Raw genomic sequence first — 16,372 nt, 5'->3', positions numbered from 1 at the left:
CTCAAAGTGACGTCTGCGTTTGTCGTTGAAACTTTCAACTCTTTCATCACTTATGTAGGAAATAAAAAGAGCAGTTGTGCGCCACACGCAGAGGGGCCGTCAGCAGAGTGGCGCAGCGGAAGCGTGCTGGGCCCATAACCCAGAGGTCGATGGATCGAAACCATCCTCTGCTACGTGTGTCCTATGCACGATTCATAAGCATGCCATTGGGTTAGCAAAGTGCCTTCAAATAGTCTGCATCTCCCTTTCTTTAAATTCTGTCCTGAGTTTCTCTCTGGTGTGTGTTTGTGCAAGCTTGACACTTGCGGGACTCTTTAATCTTCACCAATACGGAGATGACCAAATGTGTCTTCGGTTGTTCTGAGGTCTTTGATAGTTTCTTTGAAAGCTTCAACTGAACCTCGAAATCGAAGCAGTTATGTTTATATTGATTTCTCACTGTAATCATTACGAACCAGGAACAGCCAGCACACTCGGTCGCATTAGTAATTATGTCACGTCTCTACTTAGCAGAGCATTCAAAGGCCCACTGGAAGTAGTAAAGCACTAAAACACTGCAAAACTGAACTCGGGAAAATCATACTGGGAGCTCTGAGCGATGTCTGCATCCAAGCCATCCAATACGGACTCTGAAACCTTGGAATATCAACACTATGATGCGCTACCTTTTACCTGGAGCAAAACGATGGAATTAGAAGAATGCTTACCGCAGGATACAACTGTGCCGCTGTTATTTGGAGCACGGTTTTCACTTGCATGAAAACTACAGCAGAACGTAGAAGGATGATCACTGAGGAGTCCACGCGGGCATGCTGAGGAGATTGTAGGTCGTACATTTCAATGATTACTGACATTTGCGCTGCTGGAGGTACAGTAATCAACAAAGAACAGGGTGTGCTACTCTCGAATCCGGTCAGCACATGATGAAAAGCCAGGAAGTATACCTTGTCAAATTGCCGTCAACAGGGACAAGTTAACCACCAGCTCTACCGGCGCCCGGCTAGCTCAGTCGGTAGAGCATGAGACTCTTAATCTCAGGGTCGTGGGTTCGAGCCCCACGTTGGGCGGTGCCCGTCTCCTTATTAACAAAGTTTCCCGCTCATCCTTGAACCTCTTACACCTCGATGGTACCGAGCACTGCGTTTTAATGCACAGGTGTGATCAAACCGAGATGAAAAGGGCGTATCTAGCTCCTTGCCCGAGAGATAAATCAAGGGTTCCGCAGATAATCCCTTGGCTCCGGTCACCCGGACGCAGATAGGAGCTGCAGCCATCATAACTTGTATGAAAACTAAGAGCTCCTGTCTATTTACAGTTTCATTTACTCTAGCGTTTCCTTAAACATTGCGTGTACGAAGGCTAAGAAATTGGAGAGCTATTCTAATACAATAACTATTAGGAATCTTTTGGGCATAACAGTTTCACTGTGATTTTGCAGGTAACACGTACGTTGGGAAAACATTTTGAACGCGATCAATAACCGCACTGGAAAAATGTGGGAAAGAAAGGGCGAAAAGCGACTCTTCAACATGTGGAAATATCTTCCTGAGCGGAGCCCTCTTCTCGAAGCTCAACACTCTGCAAGAGTCACTTCTCCCAACTTGCGCCCGCAGGTTTCCGTAGTGTGCCTGCAAAGAGCCATCCGCTTGAGACAGGTGCACCTCCCGATTTCATTGAACTAAGCTAGATGCACAATTTCTAATGCAGCCTTCATCACAATAGACAGTTCATTTCTCGAAAGCTTGTCGTAAAAAAAGGAAACAAAGAACGAAAACGTATAGCTGACAATCTTCTGAAGATGCAGATTCAGCTTTGGGGAAATGGACATTTTATGTATGCAGATGCTTTTCAAGCGCTGGTTTTAGAACGTCGCTGTGCTTCCAGCATCCTTTTCAGCCTTCTAAACTGGCTACCGAGGTGCCGATCACATTGTAAAGCGGTTGAGAGGCCGGAGCTGCTCAAACCGCTCTTGCCGTTTCCCATCAATCAAAAGCACTATGTTGTTTCTTTGTATGGAAAGCTTTTCAAGTCTGGCATCGACACGCACCTTTCCTGAAACGTCCAAAAGGTGAATGCTTCGCAAAGAAATCCAGTCTACCTTCAGGGGGCATGATGTTGAAATCGGAATGAGCCCTGGGTGGGCTTGAAGCAGCAGCTGTTCAGTTAACAGCTGCACAGAAACGCACCCCGCTTGCTTTGTATCATTCGCAAGTTTCTGGTTAAAGAGTAAAAAAGGCTGGAATTCTTCTGCCAGCCGGCAGGATTTCTTCTGCACTCACCCAGAAAAGCCAAGAATTGTATTTCATCTTTCGCAAGCTGTATTTTCCAGGAGGAGAATGAATACTTGCATTAAACTGAATCAAGCCGACAGAGACGCACAGCCGTTGTTTTTCTCCATGGGAAGTTTTTCGTTAAGGAAAAACACCGTTGTCATTTTCTTGCCAGCCGGCGGTATTTCTTGTGCAGCGATGAGCCAGATTTGTATTTCGTATTTCGCAAGTTGTGTGAATTTCTTGAAGTTGAAAGTGAATTCGCTCCAGAAAAGAAATGTCCAGTCGCATGAAAGCCGTGGCTGTTTGTTAAACCGCAGGACCTGAGCTTGCGTTCTGTTTCTCATGGCGTTCGCAAAGGCGATTCCTGCCTTTAAAACTGCTGTGACTGCGACTGAAAGTGGCGTGTGGCGCAGCTTCTAAAGTCTTGTTGACGCACCTCGATGTTGCTTTCTCTCTGCCTAAGGAAGTTCGATTGTCGCGTCGGAACGGGGAGACCTAATCCTTCCAGCTTTAAGCCACCCTTCAGTCTTCTGAAGGGTGTCCGAGTGCTAGCATGTCATTTGGCTTTTTTTTGGGGGGAAGCGGAGAGCGACATTGAAAAAGGTTACCGCCGCCGCCTCGCCCTCCGTGTTAAATGATCGCAAGCCGGCGGCGGCGGCGCTCCCTGTAGTCGTGGCCGAGCGGTTAAGACGATGGGCTAGAAAGCCATTGGGGTCTCCCCGCGTCGGCTCGAATCCTGCCCACTACGGCGCCCTTCTCCTGTCGCTTCGGCCTGCCCAGAAAAAGGCGGAGTGCCGTTTCTCTCTTCCTGCTTCTTGTACAAACGCTAAATCGCTTGGACCTGCTGCCTTGGAAGTAGTCTTCAACATCCACCAGTGACATTTCACAGCTGGAAGCACACAGCCACGCTTTTGGCATTGGCATGTCTTTTGCGCCCTACTTCCAGCCTTTGAAGACCTAATTATTCAAACTGAAAGAACCGGCTGAATGAGTGTTTGCAGTGCACCAGGAGGAGCAGGGACCATAGCATTGGAGGGGTGAGGATGGCGCAGATGGAAACGTTTTCATGCGCTCCTCTGGGAGGAATGAAAAGAAAAGACGAAACCGGAAACAGTAGTAGCCGCAAGAGGAAGTGTCTTCAAGCGCCAAGCAAGCGCTCCTCGTTAGTATAGTGGTGCGTATCCCCGCCTGTCACGTGGGAGACCAGGGATGGATTGCTTGACGGCGAGCCAGGTTGCTTTTCTCCCATCAGATTCCAACCGCTAATGCTAACGCAGTGTGTGGGAGCTTACATGCTTTTCCTTTCCCGTCTTTTTCGGACGACTATTCCAAAGGGGTAACCTGAAGGAATAGGGGCCTGAAGACACGAGGCATTCTTAAACCAGCACTGGGCTGCACGGCCTTCTGTTGTGATCAGGTTATATTCGAGTCAAAAAGCCAGAGCATCCGCTTCCATCCTATGGAGCACGAGCTAAATCGGAAGAGGCAGGGGATACACCTACGCCTATCGGCGCACGTTCCCTGCGTCAGGCTGCTTCACCCATTTGCACCCGACTGGAGACGGCACTGAGCAAGCTTTTTGTCAGGAGTGGGATTCGAACCCACGCCTCCAGGGGAGACTGCGACCTGAACGCAGCGCCTTAGACCGCTCGGCCATCCTGACGCGGGCCCCCTGTCCCGGGGCGGTCTGATGAGCCACCGCGATCCCACTACGCTCCTCGAGTATCGCACTGTTATTAATACTACAGTGTGACTCCAGCATTAAAATGTTTGGAAAATGTGTCGGCTTTTATAATCCAGTGTAGAGCAGCATGTGATGATTTGTGCTACAACACCAAGCGCTCAAAGTGACGTCTGCGTTTGTCGTTGAAACTTTCAACTCTTTCATCACTTATGTAGGAAATAAAAAGAGCAGTTGTGCGCCACACGCAGAGGGGCCGTCAGCAGAGTGGCGCAGCGGAAGCGTGCTGGGCCCATAACCCAGAGGTCGATGGATCGAAACCATCCTCTGCTACGTGTGTCCTATGCACGATTCATAAGCATGCCATTGGGTTAGCAAAGTGCCTTCAAATAGTCTGCATCTCCCTTTCTTTAAATTCTGTCCTGAGTTTCTCTCTGGTGTGTGTTTGTGCAAGCTTGACACTTGCGGGACTCTTTAATCTTCACCAATACGGAGATGACCAAATGTGTCTTCGGTTGTTCTGAGGTCTTTGATAGTTTCTTTGAAAGCTTCAACTGAACCTCGAAATCGAAGCAGTTATGTTTATATTGATTTCTCACTGTAATCATTACGAACCAGGAACAGCCAGCACACTCGGTCGCATTAGTAATTATGTCACGTCTCTACTTAGCAGAGCATTCAAAGGCCCACTGGAAGTAGTAAAGCACTAAAACACTGCAAAACTGAACTCGGGAAAATCATACTGGGAGCTCTGAGCGATGTCTGCATCCAAGCCATCCAATACGGACTCTGAAACCTTGGAATATCAACACTATGATGCGCTACCTTTTACCTGGAGCAAAACGATGGAATTAGAAGAATGCTTACCGCAGGATACAACTGTGCCGCTGTTATTTGGAGCACGGTTTTCACTTGCATGAAAACTACAGCAGAACGTAGAAGGATGATCACTGAGGAGTCCACGCGGGCATGCTGAGGAGATTGTAGGTCGTACATTTCAATGATTACTGACATTTGCGCTGCTGGAGGTACAGTAATCAACAAAGAACAGGGTGTGCTACTCTCGAATCCGGTCAGCACATGATGAAAAGCCAGGAAGTATACCTTGTCAAATTGCCGTCAACAGGGACAAGTTAACCACCAGCTCTACCGGCGCCCGGCTAGCTCAGTCGGTAGAGCATGAGACTCTTAATCTCAGGGTCGTGGGTTCGAGCCCCACGTTGGGCGGTGCCCGTCTCCTTATTAACAAAGTTTCCCGCTCATCCTTGAACCTCTTACACCTCGATGGTACCGAGCACTGCGTTTTAATGCACAGGTGTGATCAAACCGAGATGAAAAGGGCGTATCTAGCTCCTTGCCCGAGAGATAAATCAAGGGTTCCGCAGATAATCCCTTGGCTCCGGTCACCCGGACGCAGATAGGAGCTGCAGCCATCATAACTTGTATGAAAACTAAGAAGAGCTCCTGTCTATTTACAGTTTCATTTACTCTAGCGTTTCCTTAAACATTGCGTGTACGAAGGCTAAGAAATTGGAGAGCTATTCTAATACAATAACTATTAGGAATCTTTTGGGCATAACAGTTTCACTGTGATTTTGCAGGTAACACGTACGTTGGGAAAACATTTTGAACGCGATCAATAACCGCACTGGAAAAATGTGGGAAAGAAAGGGCGAAAAGCGACTCTTCAACATGTGGAAATATCTTCCTGAGCGGAGCCCTCTTCTCGAAGCTCAACACTCTGCAAGAGTCACTTCTCCCAACTTGCGCCCGCAGGTTTCCGTAGTGTGCCTGCAAAGAGCCATCCGCTTGAGACAGGTGCACCTCCCGATTTCATTGAACTAAGCTAGATGCACAATTTCTAATGCAGCCTTCATCACAATAGACAGTTCATTTCTCGAAAGCTTGTCGTAAAAAAAGGAAACAAAGAACGAAAACGTATAGCTGACAATCTTCTGAAGATGCAGATTCAGCTTTGGGGAAATGGACATTTTATGTATGCAGATGCTTTTCAAGCGCTGGTTTTAGAACGTCGCTGTTCTTCCAGCATCCTTTTCAGCCTTCTAAACTGGCTACCGAGGTGCCGATCACATTGTAAAGCGGTTGAGAGGCCGGAGCTGCTCAAACCGCTCTTGCCGTTTCCCATCAATCAAAAGCACTATGTTGTTTCTTTGTATGGAAAGCTTTTCAAGTCTGGCATCGACACGCACCTTTCCTGAAACGTCCAAAAGGTGAATGCTTCGCAAAGAAATCCAGTCTACCTTCAGGGGGCATGATGTTGAAATCGGAATGAGCCCTGGGTGGGCTTGAAGCAGCAGCTGTTCAGTTAACAGCTGCACAGAAACGCACCCCGCTTGCTTTGTATCATTCGCAAGTTTGTGGTTAAAGAGTAAAAAAGGCTGGAATTCTTCTGCCAGCCGGCAGGATTTCTTCTGCACTCACCCAGAAAAGCCAAGAATTGTATTTCATCTTTCGCAAGCTGTATTTTCCAGGAGGAGAATGAATACTTGCATTAAACTGAATCAAGCCGACAGAGACGCACAGCCGTTGTTTTTCTCCATGGGAAGTTTTTCGTTAAGGAAAAACACCGTTGTCATTTTCTTGCCAGCCGGCGGTATTTCTTGTGCAGCGATGAGCCAGATTTGTATTTCGTATTTCGCAAGTTGTGTGAATTTCTTGAAGTTGAAAGTGAATTCGCTCCAGAAAAGAAATGTCCAGTCGCATGAAAGCCGTGGCTGTTTGTTAAACCGCAGGACCTGAGCTTGCGTTCTGTTTCTCATGGCGTTCGCAAAGGCGATTCCTGCCTTTAAAACTGCTGTGACTGCGACTGAAAGTGGCGTGTGGCGCAGCTTCTAAAGTCTTGTTGACGCTCCTCGATGTTGCTTTCTCTCTGCCTAAGGAAGTTCGATTGTCGCGTCGGAACGGGGAGACCTAATCCTTCCAGCTTTAAGCCACCCTTCAGTCTTCTGAAGGGTGTCCGAGTGCTAGCATGTCATTTGGCTTTTTTTTGGGGGGAAGCGGAGAGCGACATTGAAAAAGGTTACCGCCGCCGCCTCGCCCTCCGTGTTAAATGATCGCAAGCCGGCGGCGGCGGCGCTCCCTGTAGTCGTGGCCGAGCGGTTAAGACGATGGGCTAGAAAGCCATTGGGGTCTCCCCGCGTCGGCTCGAATCCTGCCCACTACGGCGCCCTTCTCCTGTCGCTTCGGCCTGCCCAGAAAAAGGCGGAGTGCCGTTTCTCTCTTCCTGCTTCTTGTACAAACGCTAAATCGCTTGGACCTGCTGCCTTGGAAGTAATGTCTTCAACATCCACCAGTGACATTTCACAGCTGGAAGCACACAGCCACGCTTTTGGCATTGGCATGTCTTTTGCGCCCTACTTCCAGCCTTTGAAGACCTAATTATTCAAACTGAAAGAACCGGCTGAATGAGTGTTTGCAGTGCACCAGGAGGAGCAGGGACCATAGCATTGGAGGGGTGAGGATGGCGCAGATGGAAACGTTTTCATGCGCTCCTCTGGGAGGAATGAAAAGAAAAGACGAAACCGGAAACAGTAGTAGCCGCAAGAGGAAGTGTCTTCAAGCGCCAAGCAAGCGCTCCTCGTTAGTATAGTGGTGCGTATCCCCGCCTGTCACGTGGGAGACCAGGGATGGATTGCTTGACGGCGAGCCAGGTTGCTTTTCTCCCATCAGATTCCAACCGCTAATGCTAACGCAGTGTGTGGGAGCTTACATGCTTTTCCTTTCCCGTCTTTTTCGGACGACTATTCCAAAGGGGTAACCTGAAGGAATAGGGGCCTGAAGACACGAGGCATTCTTAAACCAGCACTGGGCTGCACGGCCTTCTGTTGTGATCAGGTTATATTCGAGTCAAAAAGCCAGAGCATCCGCTTCCATCCTATGGAGCACGAGCTAAATCGGAAGAGGCAGGGGATACACCTACGCCTATCGGCGCACGTTCCCTGCGTCAGGCTGCTTCACCCATTTGCACCCGACTGGAGACGGCACTGAGCAAGCTTTTTGTCAGGAGTGGGATTCGAACCCACGCCTCCAGGGGAGACTGCGACCTGAACGCAGCGCCTTAGACCGCTCGGCCATCCTGACGCGGGCCCCCTGTCCCGGGGCGGTCTGATGAGCCACCGCGATCCCACTACGCTCCTCGAGTATCGCACTGTTATTAATACTACAGTGTGACTCCAGCATTAAAATGTTTGGAAAATGTGTCGGCTTTTATAATCCAGTGTAGAGCAGCATGTGATGATTTGTGCTACAACACCAAGCGCTCAAAGTGACGTCTGCGTTTGTCGTTGAAACTTTCAACTCTTTCATCACTTATGTAGGAAATAAAAAGAGCAGTTGTGCGCCACACGCAGAGGGGCCGTCAGCAGAGTGGCGCAGCGGAAGCGTGCTGGGCCCATAACCCAGAGGTCGATGGATCGAAACCATCCTCTGCTACGTGTGTCCTATGCACGATTCATAAGCATGCCATTGGGTTAGCAAAGTGCCTTCAAATAGTCTGCATCTCCCTTTCTTTAAATTCTGTCCTGAGTTTCTCTCTGGTGTGTGTTTGTGCAAGCTTGACACTTGCGGGACTCTTTAATCTTCACCAATACGGAGATGACCAAATGTGTCTTCGGTTGTTCTGAGGTCTTTGATAGTTTCTTTGAAAGCTTCAACTGAACCTCGAAATCGAAGCAGTTATGTTTATATTGATTTCTCACTGTAATCATTACGAACCAGGAACAGCCAGCACACTCGGTCGCATTAGTAATTATGTCACGTCTCTACTTAGCAGAGCATTCAAAGGCCCACTGGAAGTAGTAAAGCACTAAAACACTGCAAAACTGAACTCGGGAAAATCATACTGGGAGCTCTGAGCGATGTCTGCATCCAAGCCATCCAATACGGACTCTGAAACCTTGGAATATCAACACTATGATGCGCTACCTTTTACCTGGAGCAAAACGATGGAATTAGAAGAATGCTTACCGCAGGATACAACTGTGCCGCTGTTATTTGGAGCACGGTTTTCACTTGCATGAAAACTACAGCAGAACGTAGAAGGATGATCACTGAGGAGTCCACGCGGGCATGCTGAGGAGATTGTAGGTCGTACATTTCAATGATTACTGACATTTGCGCTGCTGGAGGTACAGTAATCAACAAAGAACAGGGTGTGCTACTCTCGAATCCGGTCAGCACATGATGAAAAGCCAGGAAGTATACCTTGTCAAATTGCCGTCAACAGGGACAAGTTAACCACCAGCTCTACCGGCGCCCGGCTAGCTCAGTCGGTAGAGCATGAGACTCTTAATCTCAGGGTCGTGGGTTCGAGCCCCACGTTGGGCGGTGCCCGTCTCCTTATTAACAAAGTTTCCCGCTCATCCTTGAACCTCTTACACCTCGATGGTACCGAGCACTGCGTTTTAATGCACAGGTGTGATCAAACCGAGATGAAAAGGGCGTATCTAGCTCCTTGCCCGAGAGATAAATCAAGGGTTCCGCAGATAATCCCTTGGCTCCGGTCACCCGGACGCAGATAGGAGCTGCAGCCATCATAACTTGTATGAAAACTAAGAAGAGCTCCTGTCTATTTACAGTTTCATTTACTCTAGCGTTTCCTTAAACATTGCGTGTACGAAGGCTAAGAAATTGGAGAGCTATTCTAATACAATAACTATTAGGAATCTTTTGGGCATAACAGTTTCACTGTGATTTTGCAGGTAACACGTACGTTGGGAAAACATTTTGAACGCGATCAATAACCGCACTGGAAAAATGTGGGAAAGAAAGGGCGAAAAGCGACTCTTCAACATGTGGAAATATCTTCCTGAGCGGAGCCCTCTTCTCGAAGCTCAACACTCTGCAAGAGTCACTTCTCCCAACTTGCGCCCGCAGGTTTCCGTAGTGTGCCTGCAAAGAGCCATCCGCTTGAGACAGGTGCACCTCCCGATTTCATTGAACTAAGCTAGATGCACAATTTCTAATGCAGCCTTCATCACAATAGACAGTTCATTTCTCGAAAGCTTGTCGTAAAAAAAGGAAACAAAGAACGAAAACGTATAGCTGACAATCTTCTGAAGATGCAGATTCAGCTTTGGGGAAATGGACATTTTATGTATGCAGATGCTTTTCAAGCGCTGGTTTTAGAACGTCGCTGTGCTTCCAGCATCCTTTTCAGCCTTCTAAACTGGCTACCGAGGTGCCGATCACATTGTAAAGCGGTTGAGAGGCCGGAGCTGCTCAAACCGCTCTTGCCGTTTCCCATCAATCAAAAGCACTATGTTGTTTCTTTGTATGGAAAGCTTTTCAAGTCTGGCATCGACACGCACCTTTCCTGAAACGTCCAAAAGGTGAATGCTTCGCAAAGAAATCCAGTCTACCTTCAGGGGGCATGATGTTGAAATCGGAATGAGCCCTGGGTGGGCTTGAAGCAGCAGCTGTTCAGTTAACAGCTGCACAGAAACGCACCCCGCTTGCTTTGTATCATTCGCAAGTTTCTGGTTAAAGAGTAAAAAAGGCTGGAATTCTTCTGCCAGCCGGCAGGATTTCTTCTGCACTCACCCAGAAAAGCCAAGAATTGTATTTCATCTTTCGCAAGCTGTATTTTCCAGGAGGAGAATGAATACTTGCATTAAACTGAATCAAGCCGACAGAGACGCACAGCCGTTGTTTTTCTCCATGGGAAGTTTTTCGTTAAGGAAAAACACCGTTGTCATTTTCTTGCCAGCCGGCGGTATTTCTTGTGCAGCGATGAGCCAGATTTGTATTTCGTATTTCGCAAGTTGTGTGAATTTCTTGAAGTTGAAAGTGAATTCGCTCCAGAAAAGAAATGTCCAGTCGCATGAAAGCCGTGGCTGTTTGTTAAACCGCAGGACCTGAGCTTGCGTTCTGTTTCTCATGGCGTTCGCAAAGGCGATTCCTGCCTTTAAAACTGCTGTGACTGCGACTGAAAGTGGCGTGTGGCGCAGCTTCTAAAGTCTTGTTGACGCTCCTCGATGTTGCTTTCTCTCTGCCTAAGGAAGTTCGATTGTCGCGTCGGAACGGGGAGACCTAATCCTTCCAGCTTTAAGCCACCCTTCAGTCTTCTGAAGGGTGTCCGAGTGCTAGCATGTCATTTGGCTTTTTTTTGGGGGGAAGCGGAGAGCGACATTGAAAAAGGTTACCGCCGCCGCCTCGCCCTCCGTGTTAAATGATCGCAAGCCGGCGGCGGCGGCGCTCCCTGTAGTCGTGGCCGAGCGGTTAAGACGATGGGCTAGAAAGCCATTGGGGTCTCCCCGCGTCGGCTCGAATCCTGCCCACTACGGCGCCCTTCTCCTGTCGCTTCGGCCTGCCCAGAAAAAGGCGGAGTGCCGTTTCTCTCTTCCTGCTTCTTGTACAAACGCTAAATCGCTTGGACCTGCTGCCTTGGAAGTAATGTCTTCAACATCCACCAGTGACATTTCACAGCTGGAAGCACACAGCCACGCTTTTGGCATTGGCATGTCTTTTGCGCCCTACTTCCAGCCTTTGAAGACCTAATTATTCAAACTGAAAGAACCGGCTGAATGAGTGTTTGCAGTGCACCAGGAGGAGCAGGGACCATAGCATTGGAGGGGTGAGGATGGCGCAGATGGAAACGTTTTCATGCGCTCCTCTGGGAGGAATGAAAAGAAAAGACGAAACCGGAAACAGTAGTAGCCGCAAGAGGAAGTGTCTTCAAGCGCCAAGCAAGCGCTCCTCGTTAGTATAGTGGTGCGTATCCCCGCCTGTCACGTGGGAGACCAGGGATGGATTGCTTGACGGCGAGCCAGGTTGCTTTTCTCCCATCAGATTCCAACCGCTAATGCTAACGCAGTGTGTGGGAGCTTACATGCTTTTCCTTTCCCGTCTTTTTCGGACGACTATTCCAAAGGGGTAACCTGAAGGAATAGGGGCCTGAAGACACGAGGCATTCTTAAACCAGCACTGGGCTGCACGGCCTTCTGTTGTGATCAGGTTATATTCGAGTCAAAAAGCCAGAGCATCCGCTTCCATCCTATGGAGCACGAGCTAAATCGGAAGAGGCAGGGGATACACCTACGCCTATCGGCGCACGTTCCCTGCGTCAGGCTGCTTCACCCATTTGCACCCGACTGGAGACGGCACTGAGCAAGCTTTTTGTCAGGAGTGGGATTCGAACCCACGCCTCCAGGGGAGACTGCGACCTGAACGCAGCGCCTTAGACCGCTCGGCCATCCTGACGCGGGCCCCCTGTCCCGGGGCGGTCTGATGAGCCACCGCGATCCCACTACGCTCCTCGAGTATCGCACTGTTATTAATACTACAGTGTGACTCCAGCATTAAAATGTTTGGAAAATGTGTCGGCTTTTATAATCCAGTGTAGAGCAGCATGTGATGATTTGTGCTACAACACCAAGCGCTCAAAGTGACGTCTGCGTTTGTCGTTGAAACTTTCAACTCTTTCATCACTTATGTAGGAAATAAAAAGAGCAGTTGTGCGCCACACGCAGGGAGGCCGTCAGCAGAGTGGCGCAGCGGAAGCGTGCTGGGCCCATAACCCAGAGGTCGATGGATCGAAACCATCCTCTGCTACGTGTGTCCTATGCACGATTCATAAGCATGCCATTGGGTTAGCAAAGTGCCTTCAAATAGTCTGCATCTCCCTTTCTTTAAATTCTGTCCTGAGTTTCTCTCTCGTGTGTGTTTGTGCAAGCTTGACACTTGCGGGACTCTTTAATCTTCACCAATACGGAGATGACCAAATGTGTCTTCGGTTGTTCTGAGGTCTTTGATAGTTTCTTTGAAAGCTTCAACTGAACCTCGAAATCGAAGCAGTTATGTTTATATTGATTTCTCGCGTTAATCATTACGAACCAGGAACAGCCAGCACACTCGGTCGCATTAGTAATTATGTCACGTCTCTACTTAGCAGAGCATTCAAAGGCCCACTGGAAGTAGTAAAGCACTAAAACACTGCAAAACTGAACTCGGGAAAATCATACTGGGAGCTCTGAGCGATGTCTGCATCCAAGCCATCCAATACGGACTCTGAAACCTTGGAATATCAACACTATGATGCGCTACCTTTTACCTGGAGCAAAACGATGGAATTAGAAGAATGCTTACCGCAGGATACAACTGTGCCGCTGTTATTTGGAGCACGGTTTTCACTTGCATGAAAACTACAGCAGAACGTAGAAGGATGATCACTGAGGAGTCCACGCGGGCATGCTGAGGAGATTGTAGGTCGTACATTTCAATGATTACTGACATTTGCGCTGCTGGAGGTACAGTAATCAACAAAGAACAGGGTGTGCTACTCTCGAATCCGGTCAGCACATGATGAAAAGCCAGGAAGTATACCTTGTCAAATTGCCGTCAACAGGGACAAGTTAACCACCAGCTCCACCGGCGCCCGGCTAGCTCAGTCGGTAGAGCATGAGACTCTTAATCTCAGGGTCGTGGGTTCGAGCCCCACGTTGGGCGGTGCCCGTCTCCTTATTAACAAAGTTTCCCGCTCATCCTTGAACCTCTTACACCTCGATGGTACCGAGCACTGCGTTTTAATGCACAGGTGTGATCAAACCGAGATGAAAAGGGCGTATCTAGCTCCTTGCCCGAGAGATAAATCAAGGGTTCCGCAGATAATCCCTTGGCTCCGGTCACCCGGACGCAGATAGGAGCTGCAGCCATCATAACTTGTATGAAAACTAAGAAGAGCTCCTGTCTATTTACAGTTTCATTTACTCTAGCGTTTCCTTAAACATTGCGTGTACGAAGGCTAAGAAATTGGAGAGCTATTCTAATACAATAACTATTAGGAATCTTTTGGGCATAACAGTTTCACTGTGATTTTGCAGGTAACACGTACGTTGGGAAAACATTTTGAACGCGATCAATAACCGCACTGGAAAAATGTGGGAAAGAAAGGGCGAAAAGCGACTCTTCAACATGTGGAAATATCTTCCTGAGCGGAGCCCTCTTCTCGAAGCTCAACACTCTGCAAGAGTCACTTCTCCCAACTTGCGCCCGCAGGTTTCCGTAGTGTGCCTGCAAAGAGCCATCCGCTTGAGACAGGTGCACCTCCCGATTTCATTGAACTAAGCTAGATGCACAATTTCTAATGCAGCCTTCATCACAATAGACAGTTCATTTCTCGAAAGCTTGTCGTAAAAAAAGGAAACAAAGAACGAAAACGTATAGCTGACAATCTTCTGAAGATGCAGATTCAGCTTTGGGGAAATGGACATTTTATGTATGCAGATGCTTTTCAAGCGCTGGTTTTAGAACGTCGCTGTGCTTCCAGCATCCTTTTCAGCCTTCTAAACTGGCTACCGAGGTGCCGATCACATTGTAAAGCGGTTGAGAGGCCGGAGCTGCTCAAACCGCTCTTGCCGTTTCCCATCAATCAAAAGCACTATGTTGTTTCTTTGTATGGAAAGCTTTTCAAGTCTGGCATCGACACGCACCTTTCCTGAAACGTCCAAAAGGTGAATGCTTCGCAAAGAAATCCAGTCTACCTTCAGGGGGCATGATGTTGAAATCGGAATGAGCCCTGGGTGGGCTTGAAGCAGCAGCTGTTCAGTTAACAGCTGCACAGAAACGCACCCCGCTTGCTTTGTATCATTCGCAAGTTTCTGGTTAAAGAGTAAAAAAGGCTGGAATTCTTCTGCCAGCCGGCAGGATTTCTTCTGCACTCACCCAGAAAAGCCAAGAATTGTATTTCATCTTTCGCAAGCTGTATTTTCCAGGAGGAGAATGAATACTTGCATTAAACTGAATCAAGCCGACAGAGACGCACAGCCGTTGTTTTTCTCCATGGGAAGTTTTTCGTTAAGGAAAAACACCGTTGTCATTTTCTTGCCAGCCGGCGGTATTTCTTGTGCAGCGATGAGCCAGATTTGTATTTCGTATTTCGCAAGTTGTGTGAATTTCTTGAAGTTGAAAGTGAATTCGCTCCAGAAAAGAAATGTCCAGTCGCATGAAAGCCGTGGCTGTTTGTTAAACCGCAGGACCTGAGCTTGCGTTCTGTTTCTCATGGCGTTCGCAAAGGCGATTCCTGCCTTTAAAACTGCTGTGACTGCGACTGAAAGTGGCGTGTGGCGCAGCTTCTAAAGTCTTGTTGACGCTCCTCGATGTTGCTTTCTCTCTGCCTAAGGAAGTTCGATTGTCGCGTCGGAACGGGGAGACCTAATCCTTCCAGCTTTAAGCCACCCTTCAGTCTTCTGAAGGGTGTCCGAGTGCTAGCATGTCATTTGGCTTTTTTTTGGGGGGAAGCGGAGAGCGACATTGAAAAAGGTTACCGCCGCCGCCTCGCCCTCCGTGTTAAATGATCGCAAGCCGGCGGCGGCGGCGCTCCCTGTAGTCGTGGCCGAGCGGTTAAGACGATGGGCTAGAAAGCCATTGGGGTCTCCCCGCGTCGGCTCGAATCCTGCCCACTACGGCGCCCTTCTCCTGTCGCTTCGGCCTGCCCAGAAAAAGGCGGAGTGCCGTTTCTCTCTTCCTGCTTCTTGTACAAACGCTAAATCGCTTGGACCTGCTGCCTTGGAAGTAATGTCTTCAACATCCACCAGTGACATTTCACAGCTGGAAGCACACAGCCACGCTTTTGGCATTGGCATGTCTTTTGCGCCCTACTTCCAGCCTTTGAAGACCTAATTATTCAAACTGAAAGAACCGGCTGAATGAGTGTTTGCAGTGCACCAGGAGGAGCAGGGACCATAGCATTGGAGGGGTGAGGATGGCGCAGATGGAAACGTTTTCATGCGCTCCTCTGGGAGGAATGAAAAGAAAAGACGAAACCGGAAACAGTAGTAGCCGCAAGAGGAAGTGTCTTCAAGCGCCAAGCAAGCGCTCCTCGTTAGTATAGTGGTGCGTATCCCCGCCTGTCACGTGGGAGACCAGGGATGGATTGCTTGACGGCGAGCCAGGTTGCTTTTCTCCCATCAGATTCCAACCGCTAATGCTAACGCAGTGTGTGGGAGCTTACATGCTTTTCCTTTCCCGTCTTTTTCGGACGACTATTCCAAAGGGGTAACCTGAAGGAATAGGGGCCTGAAGACACGAGGCATTCTTAAACCAGCACTGGGCTGCACGGCCTTCTGTTGTGATCAGGTTATATTCGAGTCAAAAAGCCAGAGCATCCGCTTCCATCCTATGGAGCACGAGCTAAATCGGAAGAGGCAGGGGATACACCTACGCCTATCGGCGCACGTTCCCTGCGTCAGGCTGCTTCACCCATTTGCACCCGACTGGAGACGGCACTGAGCAAGCTTTTTGTCAGGAGTGGGATTCGAACCCACGCCTCCAGGGGAGACTGCGACCTGAACGCAGCGCCTTAGACCGCTCGGCCATCCTGACGCGGGCCCCCTGTCCCGGGGCGGTCTGATGAGCCACCGCGATCCCACTACGCTCCTCGAGTATCGCACTGTTATTAATA

The 16,372-nt window shown here is 48.9% G+C and overlaps 12 non-coding genes across 12 annotated transcripts; 8 read left to right on the top strand and 4 right to left on the bottom strand.

Moving 5' to 3' along the window:
* The first annotated feature begins 101 nt into the window (after positions 1-101).
* On the top strand, positions 102-173 carry trnam-cau (transfer RNA methionine (anticodon CAU)). Its single transcript has one exon. It is a non-coding gene; the product is annotated as a tRNA-Met (tRNA).
* An 821-nt stretch (positions 174-994) lies between these two features.
* On the top strand, positions 995-1,067 carry trnak-cuu (transfer RNA lysine (anticodon CUU)). The gene has a single exon. It is a non-coding gene; the product is annotated as a tRNA-Lys (tRNA).
* A 2,786-nt stretch (positions 1,068-3,853) lies between these two features.
* Positions 3,854-3,936, bottom strand: trnal-cag (transfer RNA leucine (anticodon CAG)). Its single transcript has one exon. It is a non-coding gene; the product is annotated as a tRNA-Leu (tRNA).
* A 279-nt stretch (positions 3,937-4,215) lies between these two features.
* Positions 4,216-4,287, top strand: trnam-cau (transfer RNA methionine (anticodon CAU)). Its single transcript has one exon. It is a non-coding gene; the product is annotated as a tRNA-Met (tRNA).
* An 821-nt stretch (positions 4,288-5,108) lies between these two features.
* trnak-cuu (transfer RNA lysine (anticodon CUU)) lies at positions 5,109-5,181 on the top strand. Its single transcript has one exon. It is a non-coding gene; the product is annotated as a tRNA-Lys (tRNA).
* A 2,791-nt stretch (positions 5,182-7,972) lies between these two features.
* On the bottom strand, positions 7,973-8,055 carry trnal-cag (transfer RNA leucine (anticodon CAG)). Its single transcript has one exon. It is a non-coding gene; the product is annotated as a tRNA-Leu (tRNA).
* A 279-nt stretch (positions 8,056-8,334) lies between these two features.
* Positions 8,335-8,406, top strand: trnam-cau (transfer RNA methionine (anticodon CAU)). The gene has a single exon. It is a non-coding gene; the product is annotated as a tRNA-Met (tRNA).
* An 821-nt stretch (positions 8,407-9,227) lies between these two features.
* trnak-cuu (transfer RNA lysine (anticodon CUU)) lies at positions 9,228-9,300 on the top strand. The gene has a single exon. It is a non-coding gene; the product is annotated as a tRNA-Lys (tRNA).
* A 2,791-nt stretch (positions 9,301-12,091) lies between these two features.
* On the bottom strand, positions 12,092-12,174 carry trnal-cag (transfer RNA leucine (anticodon CAG)). Its single transcript has one exon. It is a non-coding gene; the product is annotated as a tRNA-Leu (tRNA).
* Positions 12,175-12,453: 279 nt separating this feature from the next.
* Positions 12,454-12,525, top strand: trnam-cau (transfer RNA methionine (anticodon CAU)). Its single transcript has one exon. It is a non-coding gene; the product is annotated as a tRNA-Met (tRNA).
* Positions 12,526-13,346: 821 nt separating this feature from the next.
* trnak-cuu (transfer RNA lysine (anticodon CUU)) lies at positions 13,347-13,419 on the top strand. The gene has a single exon. It is a non-coding gene; the product is annotated as a tRNA-Lys (tRNA).
* A 2,791-nt stretch (positions 13,420-16,210) lies between these two features.
* Positions 16,211-16,293, bottom strand: trnal-cag (transfer RNA leucine (anticodon CAG)). Its single transcript has one exon. It is a non-coding gene; the product is annotated as a tRNA-Leu (tRNA).
* Positions 16,294-16,372: the final 79 nt, after the last annotated feature.

This window comes from Lepisosteus oculatus, unplaced genomic scaffold (genome assembly GCF_040954835.1).
Source record: "Lepisosteus oculatus isolate fLepOcu1 unplaced genomic scaffold, fLepOcu1.hap2 HAP2_SCAFFOLD_95, whole genome shotgun sequence".
NCBI lineage: Eukaryota > Metazoa > Chordata > Actinopteri > Semionotiformes > Lepisosteidae > Lepisosteus > Lepisosteus oculatus.
Note: the sequence above shows the minus strand (reverse complement) of the source record. Positions and strands in the feature narration are given on the sequence as shown.